The sequence below is a fragment of the Pinus tabuliformis genome, chromosome 8, assembly GCF_031772625.1.
Source record: "Pinus tabuliformis cultivar Carrire ecotype Pingquan chromosome 8, CPIR1, whole genome shotgun sequence".
Classification (NCBI taxonomy): Eukaryota; Viridiplantae; Streptophyta; class Pinopsida; order Pinales; family Pinaceae; genus Pinus; species Pinus tabuliformis.
In genome coordinates, this window is record NC_142294.1 from 654,153,152 (window position 1) to 654,176,624 (window position 23,473).

At 41.5% G+C, this 23,473-nt stretch overlaps 2 pseudogenes across 1 annotated transcript in view; both read right to left on the minus strand.

Annotated features, from left to right (window-relative positions):
- The window catches only part of LOC149237256 (protein STABILIZED1-like), a 44,865-nt pseudogene extending 32,620 nt beyond the window's left edge, over positions 1-12,245 (minus strand). The window contains exons 1-2 of the transcript XR_016246285.1: positions 11,173-12,245; positions 10,360-10,821 (exon numbers count right to left, since the gene is read on the minus strand). The product of XR_016246285.1 is annotated as a protein STABILIZED1-like (transcript). The remainder of the gene's footprint in view (positions 1-10,359; positions 10,822-11,172) is intronic.
- Positions 12,246-16,885: 4,640 nt separating this feature from the next.
- LOC149237258 (protein STABILIZED1 pseudogene) lies at positions 16,886-22,402 on the minus strand (annotated as a pseudogene).
- Between the last annotated feature and the right edge of the window lie 1,071 nt (positions 22,403-23,473).

Here is a 23,473-nt window from a genome sequence, read left to right on the forward strand (position 1 = left end):
GAATAATTGGTAACAGAGATTCGGAGAACAACAGTTATCTCTCATACGCTCAAAGGAGCACGGGGTTGTGCTGGCTGAGGTTGAGAGGTCGGTTGGGATCTAAGTTTGAGCAGCGGTCTGAATATATCGTTGCGCAGATTTATGGGTGTTTGGTACGCTCAGGTAATAGTGCAGAAAATTATATATATCCAGCAAGTTGTCTCGGTTGAGGAAGGTTGTGTATATGCAACAGCTTGTCTTGATTATCAGAATTTGGACAAGTAGTTTGGGTATATATAACGCAGGTTATATAAGTGTTTGAAAACGCTCAGATAACAGCGCCGGAAGATTATGCAGCAGGTTATCAGAGTTCGGGCAGCGACCGAATATATGGTTGCGTAGGTTTGTACGAGTGTTGGAGTCCTCAGACAAACACGCAGGAGCTTACATATACGCAGCCGGCTGCCGAACTGGATTAAGCAGATTATCGAAAGGGTTGTCACGTAGGCAGAGACATATAGTAGCGTGCAGGTTGGACTGCGCAGGTATGCCAGAAGACTGACACGTGGACAGCAGTGGATGTATCATTGTGCAGGTTTATGAGAGCGTGGAACGCTTGAATAAACAACACGAAGATTATACAGCAGATTGTCGGAGGACTGACGGAGGTTACAGTATAGCGCAGGTGTACTAGAAGGCTGACACGTGGACAGTAGCACACACGATTGTGTAGGTTTATATGAGCGCTGTCGCGCTTAGTTAAATAGTACAGAAGCTATACGCACGGTAGACTGTCGGGTTCTATCAAAAAAGGATTGGGTGTTGGCCGCGGACTTGCCCGGCAACACACATTGTATGTATATTGTATTATTTGAAAAGGTTCAATAATATATCGTTGGGCGAACTCGGTTGGGAGTTGCCCCTCCCGTATTATGCATGTGCAATTGTTATGGATGTGATTTAATTGCATGTTTATGATGAACGGTTGATTTATGAATGGTTAAACATGTTAATATGGTTTACTTAATTGAAGAAGTATTGAAATTAAGTATGTTGATGATAAAGGCGTAGTCCATAAACGCTTACTTAGTTAAAAGTGGGCGTTCGGTGGTGCCGCACCCCGCCCAAAAGAAAAAAAAAGATTGGGGGCGTGACAGTACACCTTCTGAGCTGTGACATACCCAGACATATGACCGCCACATGCTCCAGAGTGACAATCATTCAAAACCCTCTCAGCCTCTTCGTGAGTTAAACAACGTCGAAAAACTAAGTCTGCCCCCCGGCGATAAAGTGTATCTCCAATAATCTTTTATTGCTGGGATTGAAACCGAATTTTTCGACGTTCCGACTTTGAAGCTTCAGGCTGAAAGGTTTGGGTTTGGAGATAGATGATTATATCCCCGTACCACGAATCTAAAGTACTGATAAGAAACAAAGATTCGTCCGCAATGGACTCCTCTGCCACAGTTTCTGTGTCAGCACGCGGGAAATCACACATCAATTCCGCAAAAACTAAGGATTTCTTAGACTTGGACTTCTCAAACTCCAAGTCGAACTCTTGCAGGATAACGATCCATTTAGAGTACTTTCCCCTAGCAATTGTTTTGTCAAAATATAAATCATAGGGTTGCAATCCGAAATAACTGTAGTTTTACGGAGAAGAATGTAGTGACGAAAACGCTGGACAGCTTGGACGGCTGCCAGGGCCAATTTCTCCACATGCGAATATTTTAGCTCAGTGGGATTTAATGTCCTACTAAGATAATATATCACATGTTCCGCTCCGAATCCATCTTCTTGAACTAACACCATTCCAATAGTGGAATGCGAGGCTGCGAGGTATAAGAAGTAGTCCTGGTTGTAGTTGGGAGGATGCAACAACGGTGCATGGGTCAACGCGTGTTTAAGCACATCAAAATATTGTTGGGAAATCTCGTCCCAAAAGAATTGAGCGTTCTGTTTCAACAACCGTGTAAAACCTTTAGTGACCTCGGCGTAGTTTGGAATGAATCGGCGTAAAAAGTTCGCTTTCCCTTGCAAACTTTGGAGTTGGCGCAAACTCGAAGGAGGAGGAAATTTGATGATAGCTTCGACCTTCGAGGGATCGACGCAAATGCTGGCTTTTGAAACAACAAATCCCAGCAATCGACCCGTCTCTATACAGAACACACACTTGTGGGGATTCAACCGAATTCGATAATGCTTACACCTCATAAAGATTGCTCGTAAGTGGACAGGGTGATCAACTCGGTGTAAAGAATGAGTAGGCAAATCATCGAGGTACGGTTGCACAATGTGCTTGATGTCATAAAATGCGTAAGACATCGCCCGTTGAAAAGTGGCTCCGGCATTCTTAAGTCCAAAAGGTAATTTGCAATAAGCAAATGTCCCCCATGGACAAATGAATGCCGTTTTTGGTTGGTCGGCAGGTAGAATATTGATTTGATTATAGCCCGAAAAACCATCCATGAAGGAAAACATTTCACTTCCGGCACAATCATCAATAATTTGATCGATATAAGGCGTAGGATAATTGTCTTTTGGACAAGATCGATTTATATCCCTATAGTCGATACAGATTCTTATTGTTCCTTGTTTCTTGTTGACCGGAACAATATTCGATACCCAATCCGTTAACGGGATTGGATAAATGAAACCTGCTTTCAACAGCTTTTCGACTTCTGCTTTAATCGCAGCCGCTTTCCGAGGGTGAATTTGACGCAACCGTTGCCGGACGGGTTTAGCGTCCGGGTAGGTGTTTATTTCATGAACAACAATGGCAGGATCGATTCCCGGCATTTCCTCGTAAGACCAGGCAAACACATCGCAAAACTCTTGGAATAGGGCCTTGTAAGTTCGAATTTCATCTTCTGTACATGAGGCACCTATATGAATGTTTTCCTCAATTCCGGGCTTCACTGAAATATCAACGGGAATAGTGCGAGAAATATTCCCTAAATTCAACTCTGAATCAGAATGTTTCGTTGGATTCTGAGCGTCTTTGACATATTCAGTGGTAAAGATAGATGAAAAATCATTTTCAAAAGCATCATCCTTAGGTAAAAACGAAGATCTGTGATGAAGATCTTCCCATGGTAGATCATCTACACTTAGGATTTCGCGAAGTTGTTCGTCAGATGACACGACTTCGGGAAACGCTATCCGTTCTAAGGTTGATGTGAAAAGTGATTCTTCACTGACCACATTCATTTGGTCTATTTGGGTTGAACTCGAGTCGGTAAAAGACATGATGGCTTCATAAGCAATTTCATATGGACTCAAAGGCATAGCATCACCGAATGAGCCTATCTCAGATTCAGATGGGACAATCCAAGGATCATCATAAATAATGTTTTCTGATGTAATCATATGAATTGATGCAAATGAGGGGTCTGCGTTGATTGGAGGGAAAGGAAAAGTTCCCAGTTAAACGGAATCTTTAACTAAACCTACGCCAACGTCCCTATAAGGGATTGTCGTCTTATCGACATGCTGGATACTCTCTGAAGAGGCTGGGTCGGATGAAAAGTATGTCAGCTGATCAATTGTCACGATCTTACCATTATATGGAAACTTTATTACTCTGAAGACCGATGAAACGACTGCTGTCATAGCATATGACCAACTTCGACCCAAAAGAAGGTTGTAGTCTAGAGGGGCATCAACCACTTCCACATCCAGACTAACGGTTTTACCTTCTACCCCTATAGGTAATTCCTATAGAATACCAAACGGACGAAACCCACGGCCATCAAAGGCCTTAAGGATGGTCGGGGATTGGTTCAACGAAGGAGAACCAAACGATCTCCAACATTGAATCGACATAATACACGTAGAAGCTCCCTCATCAATCATAGTCCGATGAATAGGCCTGTTTTTGACTATCACTGGAATTTGGAAAGCCATTTGATGGGGTAGATGCGGTGTACTATTTTCTAGATCGAAGATTATCAGGTTCGGGTCCTGAACATCAACAGCTCTGATAGCCGACAAAAGTAATTTTCGTTGTGCTGGGCATGATTGCAGCACTTCTAAAGCCGACATTGCTGAGCGTGAAACAGCTAAGTCCTCAACAATGTTGTAATTCTGGGCTGCTCTCGCATGTGGATTGAAAGCAGACCTTCGAAGTACACCCTTGGCGGGCGATTTGATTACTAAGTCCGGGTTAGGTTTTTCGATCTGTAGTGGATCGGAACCAGGAGCTGAGGTTGATGGATTAGAATGAGAAGATTCTGCTTCTTTACCATCAAGAGGATTCTTACTACCATAATCTTGCGATCGAGTCGCAATCCTCACATGAGACATCATCAAAATGGGTTCTTCACTGGCAGTCGAGGAAGAACCTATCATCTTATTCTCCTGCTCTGGAAATGGATTTTTTAACACAGCAGGAGTGGGAGAACCTTTGACTATTTTCACAACCTTGGTCGGATGAGGGCAATCTCTCGTAAAATGATCCTCTTCACAAATAAGACAAGGATATCGAGGTTTGCGTTTTTCGTCATTGGTTTCCGACTTTTCCGTTTTCTCCTTCGGAGCCTTGTCTTCTTTAGCCTTCTTCTTTCCTTTCTTCTTTCCACTGTTTTTTGATTTGGCCGTAGATGATTCTACAACGTGAATATCGGCGGAAAGTTCAGGAGAAGACTCTCCTGTCGGAGAATCAGGCAAAGTGATTATAGGAGTAATTGAAGCCTTGGAAGACTTCTTCTTACTCTTTGTATTCACGATACCAATCATACCATCAGCGGCATGAGATCCCGAAGGAGCAGCAACGATTTGATTTGATTTTGGAAGATCTGGAATCTTCTCGTGTAACGTACCCGACTGAGTATAAACTAAGTCAAGGTACTGCGCCTGAGCAATGACTTGCTCCTCAGTAACTACTCCGGTCTTAGCTACATCTTCAGTAATCTTCGGTAATAATGATTTAACAAACCATTCAGCTAAGATTTGGTCCGGAATAAAAACTTTCACTAACCTTCTTCGACGTCTCCACTCATGAATGTGATCAGAAATATAAGTGGACGTTGATGGTTTTAGTGAAGTTAATAGTTCCGTGCTGTTATCGTATCTGACCGGCAACTGAAAATGAGTTAAGAACGAGGTAGCTAACTGGCTGAAATTGTAAAAAGAGGCCCGTGGTAACTCAATGTACCACTTGGCCGCGAGACCAATGAGTGTACGCTGGAAAAGACGTAAGCGGATCGAATCATCCGAGATAGAATTTGAAGCACACCAGAGGTGGTAAGTCATCACATGATTGGACGGATCCTCTCCAGACTTAACTTCGAACTTGGGTATATCACTGGGCAACTTATTTGGCATTGGCGGCCAGAACTGAAGATATTGAATTGGATCATTCGTTAGGCGCGTCAAGTCTGGTAAATCCAAAGTTGTGATAAACGGTAACTGCCGGTTAGGATCTCTAAAACTCTGGGTCACAAGACCAGTCCCAGGAGGAGGATATCCAGGATAACTAGGAACAGGAGTCGCATTAGGGATATTATATCCTCCTGGAAAACCAGGATTAACCGGACCGTACTGGGGTTATTGAGGTTGTTGATAAGTGTACCCAGGATACGGTTGATACTGGTAAACCGGCTGTTGGACAGCTTGCCCATGTTGGTACTGTCCCTGGTACGGTTGTTGAACAAATTGAGGTTGAGTAGTGACAACCGTACGTATACCAGGCTGACCTGTAGGCATCTGGACCGTGGTTTGAATCGTAGATCCAGACAACGGTAAAGATGTCTGAGGCGTGGTTGCAGAGACAGTAGAAACCGGGGCTGTCAATACTCCAGAAGTAAGTATGGTATATGTGGCGGTAGTTGCAGCAGCCGTTTGAGATGGAGTACTAGGTGCAATTGGCGGCTGAGTAACTACCGAAGTTACAGAAGTTTGAACATTTGACTGGACAGGTTGCGGTTGCTGGGGTGGACCAGAAACTACCAACTGTAAGCTTGGCTGCAACATCTGTTGACCTTGTGATGGATCCCACACTAACATTCCGGGGTATTGACCCGTAACAGGTTGAGGATACTGAGATCCATAACCGGATTGAGGATAGGATTGATAATTGAAAGGTGCAGTTCCCATACCTGGAACATATGACTGACCTTGAGGTGGTTGATAACCTTGACTCGAGTATTGACCTTGAGGTTGATAACCTTGAGGTAAATACGGATACTGGGGTTGACCTTGACCTTGAGGTTGATACCCTTGGGGTTGATACCCTTGGGGTTGATACCCTTGAGGTTGCCATCCTTGAGGTTGCCATCCTTGAGGTTGATATTGATACTGAGGTTGACCCTGGGTACATATTGAGGCTGGGGTTGACCTTGAGGCACGTATTGCACCATAGGTACATACTGACCTTGAGGTTGCCCCCCAGACACAATTTGCGTACCTTGAGGTTGCCCCCCAGGCGTTAACTGAGGCTGCCCCTCAGGCGGTAATTGGCCATCTTGAGGTTGGGAAACGGGAACTGAACCTGACATCATGTAAATGTCTCCTACACCCAATGGTATATTACCATTGTTTCCAGCTAATAACCCATGATCAATGGGTTGAGGAGATGCCCCCGCAAAGGTACCAGAAAGTGATTGATACCCGGTGGGAACAGAAGGACTGCCATGTAAGAAAGATTCAGGAGTTTGAGTAAACATGGACGACTGACCAGACATATTTACAGGAGTATAAATACCTCCAGGTGGAAAAGGAGTACGAGGTGTAGAAAAACCTACCCCTGAGTTGTCTAAATAATTGGTTAATGAAAGGTACCAAGTAGTACTTCTCGGAGGACTGTAAAAGATGGATTCACGCTCCCTTAGATCAATAGTAAGTTGATCCTCAAGGTTAGAGACGCCTATTTCTTCCTCTGGAGCAAGTTCTTCAATAGCAATCAGACCAGTAGGAAGATTTTCGGTGATAACTCGTTCTACTCTTGGTGAATCTGGAACACTAGAAGTCGGAGTAACAGGTTCAGATATTTCAGGTTCTTCGCCTGTATCACTAGCAGACGAAAAACTACCAACAAGCTCAGAAACTGTAACAGCTTCGGGATTATAACCTGTCTCTAGACCTTGGTAATCTGAATGGACTACCAAGGAAGATTCTCCTTTTTCAGGTGAACTTACTCTACTGCCACTAGGAGGAGTTACAAGGACCTTTAAACCTTCTAGATTACTGGGGTCGTCTCGAGGAGGTTCACCCCTAAGTCTACGGGATCTTCTCAACAATTCGGCCACAGAAACAACTTCAGGAGACTAGCCCCGAAGTCTACGGGACTGTCTCGGTAATTCCGCCACAGTTAAAAACTTTTAACTACTACACACGAAAACAAAATAAAATCTCAAATCAAACCACCTAAAGTCTCTAAAGAACCAAACAAATTTGAATCACACGCCTAAAGAATCTAGGGCGTCAAACCAAGCACAAACAGTAGCCTTCCAGACCGAAAACGCTAGTTGGAGATGAAACCCAACATCGCCGGATTCAGTACAGAAGTGGCGGGTGGAAAAGTTACCCCGGCAACCTGCTTAATGAATAGACCGGCACAAGTTCCTCCACTTTAACCGTCTCGAGTGAAGTGAACCCCCCGGAAAATCCAAGTGAGTCTAGCCGACGTCTGCTCTAGGTACAGTGGGATCTTCCCTCCACTGTCACCTCGGTAGAATCCTAAAGGTAATGGTCACTAAGGTTACCAATCGCAACAAATGCACCTGGGGGAACAGTCTACACTCCGACAGCACGCAAGGGCAGAGTATCAAGCTCAATCCCCTTGCCGGTTCGTTGACAATAATCCAAGGTTTACCGACAAGTGACCCCTGGCTCCTTGACAATGGTTAATCCGAGGTTTACCGTTTGTAATACGTGCGTGTCTGGCGTCGTTCCCAACGAGGGGGGATTGATCCCCTCACTGGTTCGGACACGAGCTCGTGCTTCTCCTTTAAGAGGAGCTTTCCCAGAGTACAAATGAGACAATTGGATTTATTCTATCACAAGATAAGTTACTTGTTTGGTTTTGTTGTCTTGGAGAGTTAATTACTCTCCTACTCCAAGACACTAGCCTGATCTAAATTGGTGTTTCAGAGCCCTAGTAAATAAAAGTTACTACGTTGATTTTACTTTAAGCGTTAATTTTATGGTTTTTCTTAAAGACAAAAGGTAGCGGAAGTGAAACCAATGGTGTGTAGACTCGACTCAAACCACTACAAAGATGCACCTAAGATGATTTACGCTACTTTTCTCTTTCAATGAAATTCCTAACTAAGAGAGTTGAGAAATGCAAATTTTATAGAAAACAACTTTCTTAGTGAAGACAATCAAAGAAACAATTCTCTTTATCTTTCCAAGCATACAAACATGACCACTCCTTACGTGCACGAAAAACTCTTTTTCTTTCAAAACTCTTCAAAGCTACTTGAAACAAAACTTTTCAAAGGAGATGTTTTTGTATTTTCTCTTATTTAATAAAGCATATAGATCTATTTTAACGAAAATCAATCTCAAAAGCTATAAAATCTATGAAAACTTGACTCACAAGAAAATCAAAAAGAAATTTACACTAAGCAACCTAACGAGGCAAAAGCCTACAAGGATGATTCTAGGTTGTTTTACTTGACCACAATCAAGTCAAGGACCAGCTAATGCAGAATCAAAAGACTAGTCAAAACAAAACTCAAATATTTTTGTTCTTTTTGTAAAATGGAATTCAATACTCAATCAACAAGCACTTCGAAATTTGCCAAAGAGACAACTCAAAGGTAAGTTGCTCTCACAGGTAGACTTTATGACAGGTCTAACTTCTAAGAATGCTGACAAAACCAGAGAGATCTAAGGCTTGACAACTTCTACCGCCAAAGTCACTACAAGACCTACTCAAAAATCAAACCGTAGGGCTTAAACATCTATGAAAACCACTAAAACACTCAATGCTATCGAAACAAGTTCAGGTGAAGATCTTTGACAAGAGACTAATGGATCTGGGCAGTAAAAACTAAGAAAAAGCAAAATCTAAGAGAAAAAATGCAAAAAATGGAATTTTCTTAAATTTTAGCAGGGGACGCAGGCAACTGGTTAAACCAGGTGCGGGCCCGCTCTGTGCACACAGCGACAGTGTGTACAGGGACGCACTGTGCAATACTCAGAGGGTGCGTCCTACTGGAAAATTCAAGAAAAACTAAATTGAATCTAACCCTAAGCTAACCCACCCAAAAACAAAGTCACAGAGCCAAAAACCAGAAAATAAATGACTTTTCTCAGATCAAAGTGGCATACAAAGGAAAAGACTTTCACATCAATGGATTCCCCAGTGGAGTCGCCAATTTGTCAGGTGGAAAGAGTCGATAGTGCGGACACAACCAACCTCCCTAGGAGCCTAAGACTCTATAGTGACAAACAAGACAAACAAGAGCAATCCTTCTCTAAACATGCATTTACTATACGGAAAATCAAGTGTTTGGATCCTACCTGTAGCCCCACGCTGTTGTAGCAGTCCAGCCTCGCTGATCCGGATGAGCTCCTCCTTCACTTTGAAACCTACATCCACTAACAATCAAACGATTAAATAGCACTTGATAATCTCATAGAATAAAACATATTTAACACATAGACCAAGGAGTACATGAAACAACTCATAAATAACAAGTTATTGAGAAGAATGGACTCATTTGCATTAATAGGTAACAAAAGGAACAATTACAACCTGAGCCTTGGTGTTGTGCAAGTCCCTCCCAGGGTGCATCAAGAGTTCTCCTTTACTTTGACAAAGCTCACCCACTTCCAAATAGAACAAGCAAAGATGGCAATCTCTCCTCACAAGCTTCTAAGTGGGAGTCCTAATTCCTGCAGCATCTACCCTTAGAAATGTTTAGCTTCCAACCTCCCTCCTTCTGGCCCAATGCCTGTATTTATAGTGCTCAAGAGGAAGTTAATCAGGTCCACCATCAATGGGATAATCCCCTCTTTGGATGGGATAGCTCCCTTATTGATGGGATAAGTTCCTCTTTGGTAGGGGTACATGAACCATCTGGAGGCGCTCAATACACGTCGAACAACCTTCTAGAATGCTCTAGAAATGACCACAAGTAACTTTTTAAAGATGAAACTTGCGCATTTTGACCTTTACAGGGGGACGCACCTGCCCCTTTACATACAGAGCGTACAAGGACGCAGCTTTTGTGAACATTGGGTGCGTATCCGCAGGTAAGGTTGAGAGAACCTGCGTACCCAGAGATAAATACATTTATAAAGACTTTCTCTCTTTTTGGAGTTTGACATGGAGAGCAGAGGCATAAGACTTGCCTAAGAGGATAGCATGACTGTTGATAGAGCCATACTAACTGTAAATAGCCATGGTGACATTTTTTAGTGTAACACCTCTCAATAATCTTGCCCACCATGGTTGTGTTTCCATTGGCCTACTCAAGCTTCGCAGCAGTGATCCAGATCGAAGGTTCCTTGGAAAGCTTCTCCCTAGGCTTGTTGAGAACCTTCTTTGCCTGATCGTATGTCTCAAGCCTTGTCAACGCAAGCCACAACTCCACATGTAGTGGACAGCACTCCACTGCCCTGTGAAGCAAAATCCGGGCATCCTCCTCATTTGCCAACTCCACCACAGCCTTCCAAAGCCTCACAGAGTCAGGAATATGCTCCAGCCTCTTCCTCAGCACTCGACTCTTCTTCGCATCATCATGTTCAAGCTTTGAAGCTTGCATCCACAGCTTCACCGAATTGGGGATCGCCTTTACACCGCGCGCAATGACCGCTTTGGCTTCATCCGGACTCGCCAATCTGCAAGCCTCCAACCATACATCTTCATTCTTTGGGCATTCTTCACAACTTGAAATGTTCAATATAAAGAAACGAATCGTAAAAGCCGAACATTTAAGAAAAAATATTGAAAGGTTTATTGGAATCTGGAATTTGACTCTTAACAAAAAAAGAGGACCCATAATTCATAAAAATACAAAACAGACAACACTTTTGAATCAAATATCCTTCTAAATAAAAAAAACTTGCAGCCTACATAACTGAGAAGTTAAATCACCAAAATCAAATCTCTATAAATAGGATTTTCTAATAGAAATGAAACCTTAAAGAGCTGACACTTCTCAACTAAATTTTAACTAAATTCTGATTAAATTCAACTCCCGAATTTGAATTAATAAAAAGGTTCTGTAGGGCAGGAACATACCTTTTTGAATCAAATTTCGTGCAACCTGTATCTTCCCTGCAACCTCCTCTAGCCTCGCCGACGCAATCCAACCAGGAGGATGCTTCGGGTTAGTCTGCGTAACCGACTTGAGCAACAATCTGGCCTTTTTAATATCCGAAATCTCCGCATCACTGGTAATCTTCATACTCTTGAAATCAGTCAGATACCCCTTGGGATCCACTACAGTCAACCCTGAAACCGAATCAGATAGCCTATCGAGCTTCAAAGACAGCACAGTCCCTCTCCCCTCTCCAACAGCCGTGAGGTCAGTCACCAGCGTCTGTGCCTAGGGTGTCTCCGTGCCACCGGCAGCCCTGCTTTTCGGATCCAATGCACTGACGTGCTGCTTCTCTTGCCTGGCCTTCTCCAGCAATGTATCCGGAACTGGAAAAAAACTCTCAAACCTCTTTTTCTTGTTCCGATGCGAATAATCCCCAATCTTTGGTATGATGTCCCACTCCTCGGTGGAGAGCGTATACAATTTCCTCTTAAGGTCTGCAAACTGCTCTGTAATTTTAGGGTTTGAGGCTATGTACTTCTCAATCTCCTGTTTCAGCCTTGCCTCCTGCCGGTCCTTGCGGCGAGAGTCCATTCTTTTATCAATGCTCTCCCAGACGGCATCGGCTTCCTTATTGTCCTCATCGTATTCGGCAGAGGCAAACAAACCCACATCATTACCCTCAAATTCATCGAACTTCTGGTTCTCATCATACCCCTTCTCGTCGTCTACTTCTTCCTCCTCTTCGACACCCGCGGCATCGGCACTACCCTTGCCTCACCCTCTGCCCGCTGATGCGCCTCCTATGGTAGTGGCAGAGCGGTCTGGCAGGTCCGGGGCAGCCCTCGCAGGCCCGATATCAGACCGCGTGGTGAACCCCGTGGCCCCTCGGCCTAGCCCGACCACATAGTTCGGTGGGGGTTTTGTGTTGAGAAACTCCAGCCGGGGCCGGGGAACAGCGGGCGCCTGCATTCTTCCTGCAACGAGGAGTCGCAAAGGCGGCAGCTAATAGAACAGGTTTCCAAGTGATCACTCTGTCAAGTTGCAGACCCTCTCAGTGGCGTCAACACCTCCCTTCGCCAGACGATTTGATTTCCTGCAGTCGACTGAATCGAAGTGTATCACACCAACACGATTCGTGAACCCCGTCAATTGGAAACAAAAACAGGATCCTGGGAAGGAATAGAGTCCAGACAGGAAGTATTTCCCACCCGAATGCTGGTTGCCCAGACCAGCTATTAGTCGGTATCTAAGATTGTGCCATGACAGTTTGTACATGCAAAGGTTGAGGGCCTCAGGATTGTGATAAAGAGGACCCCGTGAGAATGTGTCTTAATATATATTTTTTTAGTTAAAATTTGATTTGCAACAAGGGAGACGAGGCATGCTCGTTCTACAAAAAATTTAGGTTTCGTCAATGATGTGGGTGTGGTAAGTTCGTTGGTGCCCATAAGAAGATATATGGATGGATGTTACGTGATAGTACCAGCCTTAAGCTAGGTGTCGGTGGAAGTGAGCAAGGGACTTCATAAGTTAGATGGCGTTTTTTGTGAAGGTGACAAGGGACTTCATGAGTTACATGGTATTTTTAATGCAGTAGTAATGAGGAGGATCCACTAAATCTTCATCATCTTTGGAATTTAGTTGTTATTCACACGGTGCTTTGCTTTTCTTATAAGTGGTGACCAAATATTATGCTAAGGTGGGATTGTCTTTGGAGTAAATTTGTGGAGCTAGATCCATTGGAGATGTGATTCATTGGTTGGTTGTATGGTATTTCTTGTAATTTTTGGTAAGGAAAAGAAACCTTGCAAGGTTTTAAAGTGAAAGAAAAAGAGAATGCCACTAGTAGTTAGAAAGTTTGATAGTCAAACACATTTTAGAGTTATTTGAAAAATACTCCAATTGGTAATTTTATTGGTTGACACATCTCAGTAGACAATCTAAATGAATGGATACAATGCTAGTAGGCTCTAGTTTTTAGGTATGAGCCTATTTTTCATGTTCTATCATGAGGGTGGCTAGGGTTTATTTATAGGAGCATTGAGGATGCTACACCAGGTTTGCTAGCAAATGGTTTCAGGTTCTCCATTCCTGTCCCTAGAGCCATGTGACCCTTGTTTTCATCTACGGGCGGAGATTGATATATGTATTCCAATTTGGATCAAGCTAAGAGGTTTTCCTATTGAGATGTGGACATATAGGACCATCACTAACATTGGGAACCTATTGGATAAAATATTATCGATGGATGAATCCTATAAAAAAAACCCTCATTATATTGTGGCTCATATTCATGTAGTGTGAATAAGTTTGTTTCTTAGCCTTTTCCCTCCTTTTGTGCAAAATTAAATGATCTCTCGCTTGGAGCATACTACAACCGAGATATCTTTTAATTTTGCACAAAGGGAGGGGAAAGGCTAAGCAACAAACATATTCACACTACAATTTATCAATCGTTATGTTAATGAAATGCACATCTCCATTGTGGCTATGCCCATTGATAAAAGTTGCATGGTATATTGGAGCTTATATGTTGTTGTGGACCACATCTCGTAACTAACAGGGAATTAATATTTTGTATAGAGAGGTATCTATGTGATATAAACAATTCCAAGGCACACAAATTTTACATGTATTTGACTTAGTAAAGGGAATTTTTGTTGGGAGGGCATGTGAAAGCGATATTGTGAGAGATTTTATTAATTTTGATATAGGAATGGGGAATGTTGAGCAGCAAACATCTTCACACTACGACCAATCAACCATTATGTTAGTACCAAGCACCACTCCTTGTGGCTACCCATGTTGGCATAATGATCATGGTATATTGGAGCTTATATGTTGTTGTGTTGATGACATTGCTTAACCAATGAAGAATTATTTTTGTATAGAGAGATATTTATGTCGTAAAAAAAATTCCCAAATGCATAGATTTTAGGCATGTCCTACTTAATAATGAGCATTCTTTTAAGGAGGGCATTTAAAAGGGGTACTTTTGAACATTACATAGATTTATTTTTTTTAACATATGGGGAGGGGTAAAGGCCAAGTAACAAACATATTCACACTGCAACCAGTCAATGATTATGTCAATAGGAGGCACCACTCCCCCATGGTTATAGATGTTAGCATAAGGATTGTGATATATTTGTTGAAAATTGGCAACAAGAAATTGCTAAAAATAGAAGTGATAAAAATAGCAGTTTGGACATCAGTGCTGGATTGGGCAACGAGGAACAAATAGTGTGGCTCATTACACTTCTATTGACACATAATAACCAGGACTATTTACAAATTTTCTCTTGAGATGTTTCTATTAATGACAATGTTCCTAACAGGTATTCCAAGCCTCATCAAGACCCAAGCAGCTGCTAAGGTACTCTGTTGTCACTCGTATCTACTAAGGCCTGTGCATGGAATAGCTCACCTGGCCGAAACTAGAATATATCTGTCTTTGTTTCATTCATGAGGACCTCCTTGAGGATGGTGCCCTGTTGGTATGTAGTAGGGTAAAGCCACGCATACCGAATGCATGTTTACAATAGCCTTGAAAGCAATTCTAGACTCTATATTTCTGTAGGTACAATGGTCTAAATTCGAGTGCAATCATTTGAGTAATTCATAGGCGTTGCCTCAAACTGAGGATACATAAAGTTAGTGTGCTTGAGCTTGAAAATCTAGTCCTGGGGACTGTTTTGAGTAACTATTGTGTGTTAATTTTTTTTACCAAGAGTAGGTAAGCGCAATAAGTAAGAGCAATAGCACCCCTAAGCCCTGGGCAGAACATGGGTTTACTCCTTAGTTAACACTATTGCCTTCAGTGACCAACACATCACCGGATGATTTAAATGAGCAATTCTTTCTCTTTCCTCGTTGAGTAGAACATGCTGATATGATTTTGAAATACATTAGTCTATTCTATCACTTAACGAAGTGAGTAGAATATACTGATACGTCCTATTGCTTGAATAGCACAAGACTGATATGATAAGAACAGTCTTTATCTCCAACACACGATTGAACTAATATGTGCAGTTTTGTTTCCTCATTGGGCATAATATTAGCATATGGCTGCTCGTGTTGTTTTGGCTCACCCTCTCTGTTCCTAGCTCATTTCCTTTGTTCATTATACATACTAAATGGCTGTGGATTTGTGTATTATATCGACTATTGATCCATTACTGTTCAGTGTCTTATCTTTGGTGAATGCCTTTGTTTTGAAAGTTTAGGTTTCATAGTAAATTTTTAATGGGCTCTGAAATAAGGCACATTGAAATCTTGGACACTTGTTTCATGCCCAAACCAGTTGTATCTTCAATAAATACACAGTTCTGGCCCACTCTGTATAAATCTGCTTCTCAGACAATATTACATCTCCCTCATTATACAGGTTGTGTTCTTACATGCATAGCAAAGGCATCATTTTGGAAATCATTTCATAAGTCACTAGATATTGTCGGTACAAGGATCTAGGGTCTCCAAATGTAACTGTGTTGCCCAGAGACTCACTCTGCCTCTCCTCAAATTTGTAAACATAGTAGTATGCCAATGCTTCTTTCATTTTGTATGCGTAAGAGAATTTTTCGTCAAACTGCATAATTGTTTTTTAGTTTTATCCATCCCAATTATGTTGTGAATGCACAGGTTTTTGGTTCAACATGGATCTCTTATATCTTTGTACTTTTCCTTTACTAACTATTTCTAGTTACATTTAGAGGTGTCTTTTAAGGGATGAGGGGAATTACTTGGATTCAATGCTGCCCACTCTCTATAGAGGTTTATAGTAAACTATGACACATTGTGATGTATATCGTTGGGAGTTGGAGCGGCAACAAAATCAGTTTTATGATTCAGTAGGTTTATGCTTCTTAGAAAGCTTTCAGCTGACAAAGAAAAAAAAGGGGAATGAAACACGCAACGAGTCCCTTTCCTTTTATTGGATCAACTGCTTTCTTTTTATGAAAGCATCTACAGGCTAAAGTAACTAGAAGTGGTCAAAAGTGAGTTTGGTTGGTTGGTAAAGTCAAACTGTTCTTAGCCCTCAACAAGGTTCAAATACCACATAGGCATGTTAACCCCTCCTAGACTGTGCTGCATAATTGGGTTTTTGCAAAATTTTGGGCACTTAGGGTCAGACTCAAGTTTGATGTAATTAGGATTATACTCGAGTCCTGGCCAAATTTGGTAAAATAGATACTCAGCCATAACTGAAAGGCAGTAATATGCAGTGGAGTCATTCTATGAAATGATTCAATTTGGCATGTGAATCTCACATCTAAGGACCATTAGAATCCCATGGATGGAGACTCATCAGGATTCAACTTGTCATCATGGAAGGAGACTGACCAGAGTTCAAAATGTTGTTTGCCCTATGACAAGTATCTACTTGAGTCAAACACCACAAATAACTATTAGTGGAGTTGGGTATGGCACAACTACAATAACACTGGCAACAATAGCAATAGAAAACTATCTTACGAGATGGAGTTGATGTTCCCTGCCTTGTTGGGAATAATGGTAAGACGTAAGGGTTCTATGCACCTTTATGTATATTTTGCCCATAAACCAGGGTTCAATTGCTTTTAAAGCATCGATTATTAGCAACACCATCCATATGCTACTTATGGGATATTTAAGGAAAACAGTGAATTTACTTTTCAAAAAAAAATAAAAATTGGGAGATTTGGTTAGCTGCATTCAAGCTGGAGTTTGAAAATCATGAGCCTGAGAGAGCAAGGATGCTTCTCTAGCTGGGCAGCCTTAAGCCAAATACTTTTCTTAGCAACAAACACTGTAAAGGCATGTGCATAGATCACACGTGCAGTTTCAATTGATCCCCTCTTCTTGCATTCCTCTGCATCTGCAACCCATGTTATCTTTCTATCTTCCTCTTCAACTCCAATAGAAATTGTGTTGCGAATTATTGCCTGGAAAGTCACACCAGACCCTGCTCACTCTGCGGCCTCTGCCTCCTTCATCCAAACTTCTCTGTCAATCACTACCCCTTCCCTCTGCAGGGACCTGATTCCCCTCTCAATAATCTTGCCCACCATGGTTGTGTTTCCATTGACCTCCTCAAGCTTCGCAGCAGTGATCCAGATCGAAGGTTCCTTGGAAAGCTTCTCCCTAGCCTTGTTGAGAACCTTCTTTGCCTGATCGTATGTCTCAAGCCTTGTCAACGCAAGCCACAACTCCACATGTAGTGGACAGCACTCCACTGCCCTGTGAAGCAAAATCCGTGCATCCTCCTCATTTTCCAACTCCACCACAACCTTCCAAAGCCTCAGAGAGTCAGGTATATGCTCCAGCCCCTTCCTCAGCACTTGGCTCTTGTTCGCATCATCATGTTCAAGCTTTGAAGCTTGCATCCACAGCTTCACCGAATTGGGGATCGCCTTTACACCGCGCGCAATGACCGCTTTGGCTTCATTCGGACTTGCTAATCTGCAAGCCTCCAACCATACATCTTCATTCTTTGGGCATTCTTCACAACCTGAAATGTTCAATATAAAGAAACAAATCGTAAAAGCCGAACATTTAAGAAAAAATATTGAAAGGTTTACTGGAATTTGGAATTTGACTCTTAACAAAAAAAGAGGACCCATAATTCATAAAAATACAAAACAGACAACACTTTTGAATCAAATATCCTTCTAAATAAAAAAACTTGCAGCCTACATAACTGAGAAGTTAAATCACCAAAATCAAATCTCTATAAATAGGATGTTCTAATAGAAATGAAACCTTAAAGAGCTGACACTTCTCAACAAAATTTTAACTGAATTCTGATTAAATTCAACTCCCGAATTTGAATTAATAAAAAGGTTTTGCAGGGCAGGAACATACCTTTTTGAATCAAATGCCGTGCAACCTATATCTTCCCTGCAACCTCCTCTAGCCTCGCCATCGCAATCCAACCAGGAGGATGCTTCGGGTTAGTCTGCGTAACCGACTTGAGCAACAATTTGGCCTTTTTAATGTCCGAAATCTCTGCATCACTAGTAATCTTCATACTCTTGAGATCAGTCAGATACCCCTTGGGATCCACTACAGTCAACCCTGAAACCGAATCAGATAGCCTATCGAGCTTCAAAGACAGCACAGTCCCTCTCCCCTCTCCAACAGCCGTGAGATCAGTCACCGACGTCTGGGCCCAGGTTGTCTCCGTGCCACCGGCAGCCCTGCTTTTCGGATCCAATGCACTGACGTGCTCCTTCTCTTGCCTGGATAAAGATCAGTTGGTGGATAAGCTCTGTACAAGCTGCAAGGTAGCACTGTTGTTGATGGGTGCAATAGTTCTATGGTTCCTCAAAATGGAGTAGAGAATCTAGTGGTCTCTGGAGAGAAGACCATGTTGTGGCATCAAAGGCTTGGACATATTGGAGAGAAGGGCCTTCGAATACTTCATGGTAAAGGTATGGTAGAAGGTATGAATAATAGCTCTCTGGATTTTGATTTCTGTGAAAATTGTGTATATGGGAAGCAGAATCGGGTGAGTTTCCCCTCTGGTGGTAGGAGGACGAAACATATATTAGAGCTTGTGCATAGTGATGTGTTTGGACCTGTGAAGGTTCCATCACTGGGTAAGTCTGTGTACTATGTATCATTCATAAATGACTTCTCAAGGAATACATGGATATATTTTCTTAAGAAGAAATCTGAAGTCTTTGACAGGTTTAAAGAATTTAAGGCTCTGGTGGAAAATCAGACAGAGAAAAAGATAAAGGTGCTAAGGACAGATAATGGTGGAGAATTTTGCAGCAAGGAATTTGAAGAATTTTGTAAGAAGTGTGGTATAGCATGATAGAAGACTACTCCATATACACCTCAGCAAAATGGAGTCGCAGAAAGAATGAACAAGACGTTGATGGAAAGGGCAAGAAGCATGCTCAGTGGTGTCGGGTTAGGATAGGAATTCTGGGCAGAGGCGGTGGATACTGCATGTTACCTGATCAACAGATCACCTTCATCAGCGTTGGAGGATAAGACTCCACAAGAAGTATGGACTGGTAAGAAACCCTCTCTTTCACATCTAAGGGTATTTGGATGTGATGCATATGTACATGTTCCAAAGGAGAAACGAACCAAGTTGGATAGTAAATCTGAAAAGTGCATCTTTATTGGGTATAAGGATGGTTTAAAGGGTTATAAGCTTTGGAACCCAGTCACACAGAAGGTTGTGTACAACCGAGATGTGTTGTTTAGAGAGGTAAAAGATGTTATTCAACATGAAGTCCAACCAAAGGAACCTGAGAAGATAGAGTTTGAGCCAAAGGAGGAAGAATCAGACTCTGCATCAGAGGAGGAATCAGAAGATGAAGAGCCACAAACTCCGGCTGTGAGAAGATCAGTTCGAGAAAGAAGGAAACCAGAAAGGTATAGTCCATCTGCTTTCAGCTCAAATTTTGCTTTGCCTGTTACTGATAATGATCCCAGAACTGTGAAGGAAGCAGTGGATTCAGAGGATGGAAAACTCTGGAAAGAGGCCATGGTCGATGAAATGGCATCTTTGCACAAAAATGAGGCTTGGGATCTGGTGGAGTTGCCAGCTGGAAGGAAACCCATTGGCAGCAAATGGGTGTTCAAGAAGAATACAAATGCAGAAGGAAAGGTGGAGAAATACAAAGCTCGATTGGTAGCAAAAGGTTATTCCCAGGTGCCGGGAATTGATTTTGGTGATATTTTTTTTCCTGTTGCCAAGGTAACTTCTATTAGATTACTTTTATCTGTTGCTGCTGCTTTTGATTTTGAGGTAGAACAGATGGATGTGAAGACATCATTTCTTCATGGGGATTTGGAAGAGGAAATCTACATGAAGCAACCTGAAGGCTTTGCGGTGAAGGGTAAGAAAGAACTGGTATGCAAGTTAAAGAAGTCTCTGTATGGGTTAAAACAGTCACCAAGGATGTGGTATCAGAAATTTGATACATTTATACGGGGACTTGGCTTCACTAGAAGCAAAGCAGATCATTGTGTGTATTTTAAATTAATTGGTGACCGTATTATTTATCTGGTCTTGTAGGTGGATGATATGTTGCTGGTTGGAAATGACAAAGAAATTATCCAGGATTTGAAGACCCAATTGTCCTCCAAATTCGACATGAAAGATCTTGGTGCTGCAAACTATATTTTGGGCATGGAAATTAAAAGAGATCGGTCAAAGAGGAAGCTCTCGTTAAACCAGAGGAAGTATGTCGAGACAATACTCCAGAGGTTTAATATGCAGGATAGTAAACCGGTGAAGGTTCCTATTCCTGTAGGTGTGAGGTTATCTGTTGAACAGTGTCCCAAGACACAAGAAGAGGAAGAGGACATGTCCCGTGTTACATATGCAAGTGCAGTGGGTAGCCTGATGTATGCAATGGTCTGTACTAGACCAGACATTTCACATGCAGTGGGAGTATTGAGCAGGTTTATGTCAAAACCTGGGAAGGAGCACTGGACAGCAGTGAAGCGGGTTTTCAGGTATTTGCGTGGCACTAGTGATTATGGTTTGTGCTACCAAGGAAGACCAGGATTGGACAGAGTGTTGGATATTCATGGCTTTGTTGATGCAGATTGGGCTGGAGATCTGGATCAGAGAAGATCTACAAGTGGGTATGTGTTTAACCTATTTGTAGGTGCAGTCAGTTAGATGAGTAAGAAACAATCTGTAGTGGCACTATCAACTACAGAGGCAGAATACATGGCAGCCACTCATGCAAGCAAGGAAGCAGTTTGGTTGCAGAGATTGTGTTCAAGTATGGGGTTAGTACAGGGAGCTATAAGAATAGACTGTGACAGCCAAAGTGCAATTTTCTTGGCAAAGAACCCTGCTTATCATTCAAGGACAAAGCACATTGATGTTTAGTATCACTTTGTGAGGGACATGATAGAAGACAGAAAGGTGTTGCTAGTAAAGGTGGACACTTTGAAGAATACTGCAGATGCATTGAAAAAATCTGTGAGCTCTGAGAAGTTCTCTTGGTGTAGAGAAGCAATGGGAATCTCAGGGCTGAAAAAATGACTAAGCTCTCCTGTGGCCCCCTGTGGAAAGAAAAAAACAAGTGGGAAATTGTTGGGTTGTGTTATATTCTTTCCACGTAGTTAATAGGGGGTTTGAAGGGCACAGGACTGATATGATAAGAACAGTCTTTATCTCCAACACAGGATTGAACTAATATGTGCAGTTTTGTTTCCTCATTGGGCATAATATTAGCATATGGCTGCTCGTGTTGTTTTGGCTCACCCTCTCTGTTCCTAGCTCATTTCCTTTGTTCATTATACATACTAAATGGCTGTGGATTTGTGTATTATATCGACTGCTGATCCATTACTGTTCAGTGTCTTATCTTTGGTGAATGCCTTTGTTTTGAAAGTTTAGGTTTCATAGTAAATCATTAATGGGCTCTGAAATAAGGCACATTGAAATATTGGACACTTGTTTCATGCCCAAATTAGTTGTATCTTCAATAAATACACAATTTTGGCCCACTATGTATAAATTTGCTTCTCAGACAATATTACATCTCCCTCATTATACAAGTTGTCATCTTACATGCATAGCAAAGGCATCGTTTTGGAAATCATTTTATAAGTCACTAGATATTGTCGGTACAAGGATCTAGGGTCTCCAAATGTAACTGTGTTGCCCAGAGACTCACTCTGCCTCTCCTCAAATTTGTAAACATAGTAGTATGCCAATGCTTCTTTCATTTTGTATGCGTAAGAGAATTTTTCGTCAAACTGCATAATTGTTTTTTAGTTTTATCCATCCCAATTATGTTGTGAATGCACAGGTTTTTGGTTCAACATGGATCTCTTATATCTTTGTACTTTTCCTTTACTAACTATTTCTAGTTACATTTAGAGGTGTCTTTTAAGGGATGAGGGGAATTACTTGGATTCAGTGCTACCCACTCTCTATAGAGGTTTATAGTAAACTATGACACATTGTGATGTATATCGTTGGGAGTTGGAGCGGCAACAAAATCAGTTTTATGATTTAGTAGGTTTATGCTTCTTGGAAAGCTTTTAGCTGACAAAGAAAAAAAAGGGGAATGAAACACGCAACCAGTCCCTTTCCTTTTATTGGATCAACTGCTTTCTTTTTATGAAAGCATCTACAGGCTAAAGTAACTAGAAGTGGTCAAAAGTGAGTTTGGTTGGTTGGTAAAGTCCAACTGTTCTTAGCCCTCAATAAGGTTCAAATACCTCATAGGCATGTTAACCCCTCCTAGACTGTGCTGCATAATTGGGTTTTTGCAAAATTTTGGGCACTTAGGGTTAGACTCAAGTTTGATGTAGTTAGGATTATACTCGAGTCCTGGCGAAATTTGGTAAAATAGATACTTAGCCATAACTGAAAGGCAGTAATATGCAATGGAGTCATTCTATGAAATGATTCAATTTGGCATGTGAATCTCACATCTAAGGACCATTAGAATCCCATGGATGGAACTGATCAGGATTCAACCTGTCATCATGGAAAGAGACTGACCAGAGTTCAAAATGATGTTTGCCCTATGACAAGTATCTACTTGAGTCAAACACCACAAATAACTATTAGTGGAGTTGGGTATGGCACAACTACAATAATACTGGCAACAATAGCAATAGCAAACTATCTTACGAGATGGAGTTGATGTTCCCTGCCTTGTTGGGAATAATGGTAAGACGTAAGGGTTCTATGCACCTTTATGTATATTTTGCCCATAAACCAGGGTTCAATTGCTTTTAAAGCATCGATTATTAGCAACACCATCCATATGCTACTTATGGGATATTTAAGGAAAACAGTGAATTTACTTTTCAAAAAAAATAAAAATTGGGATGACTATTACAACAAACTATGCTACAATGATTACAACTAGCAATTGCCCCAAAAGGTGCAAATAGAGGCCGATAGAAATGTTAAATTGAAAGAATTGTATTTTGGTTCAAAATAATAAATATTATAATAATTCAATCATTCAAACTAAACCTAGTCAATAAATTGCCCAAAATAAAATAAATCCTTAATCAAAATTATACAAATTATTATTTTTAGTTTCTACCATTCCATTACAGCTCTAGCACATATATAAAGATACACAAAGTAAAGTATTGAAACATGAATATATTCTCATAATAACTCTGGGTTGGAGATCCTGCCATAATTTGACAACAAGAAATCAATCAGCAATATATTCTCATAGTCACTCTGGGTTGGAGATACCGCTACCTCTATTCTATGTTTCTAAAGCAAAATTCCTGCACATTCCACACTATCAGTATAAGTTATTATATTCACAATA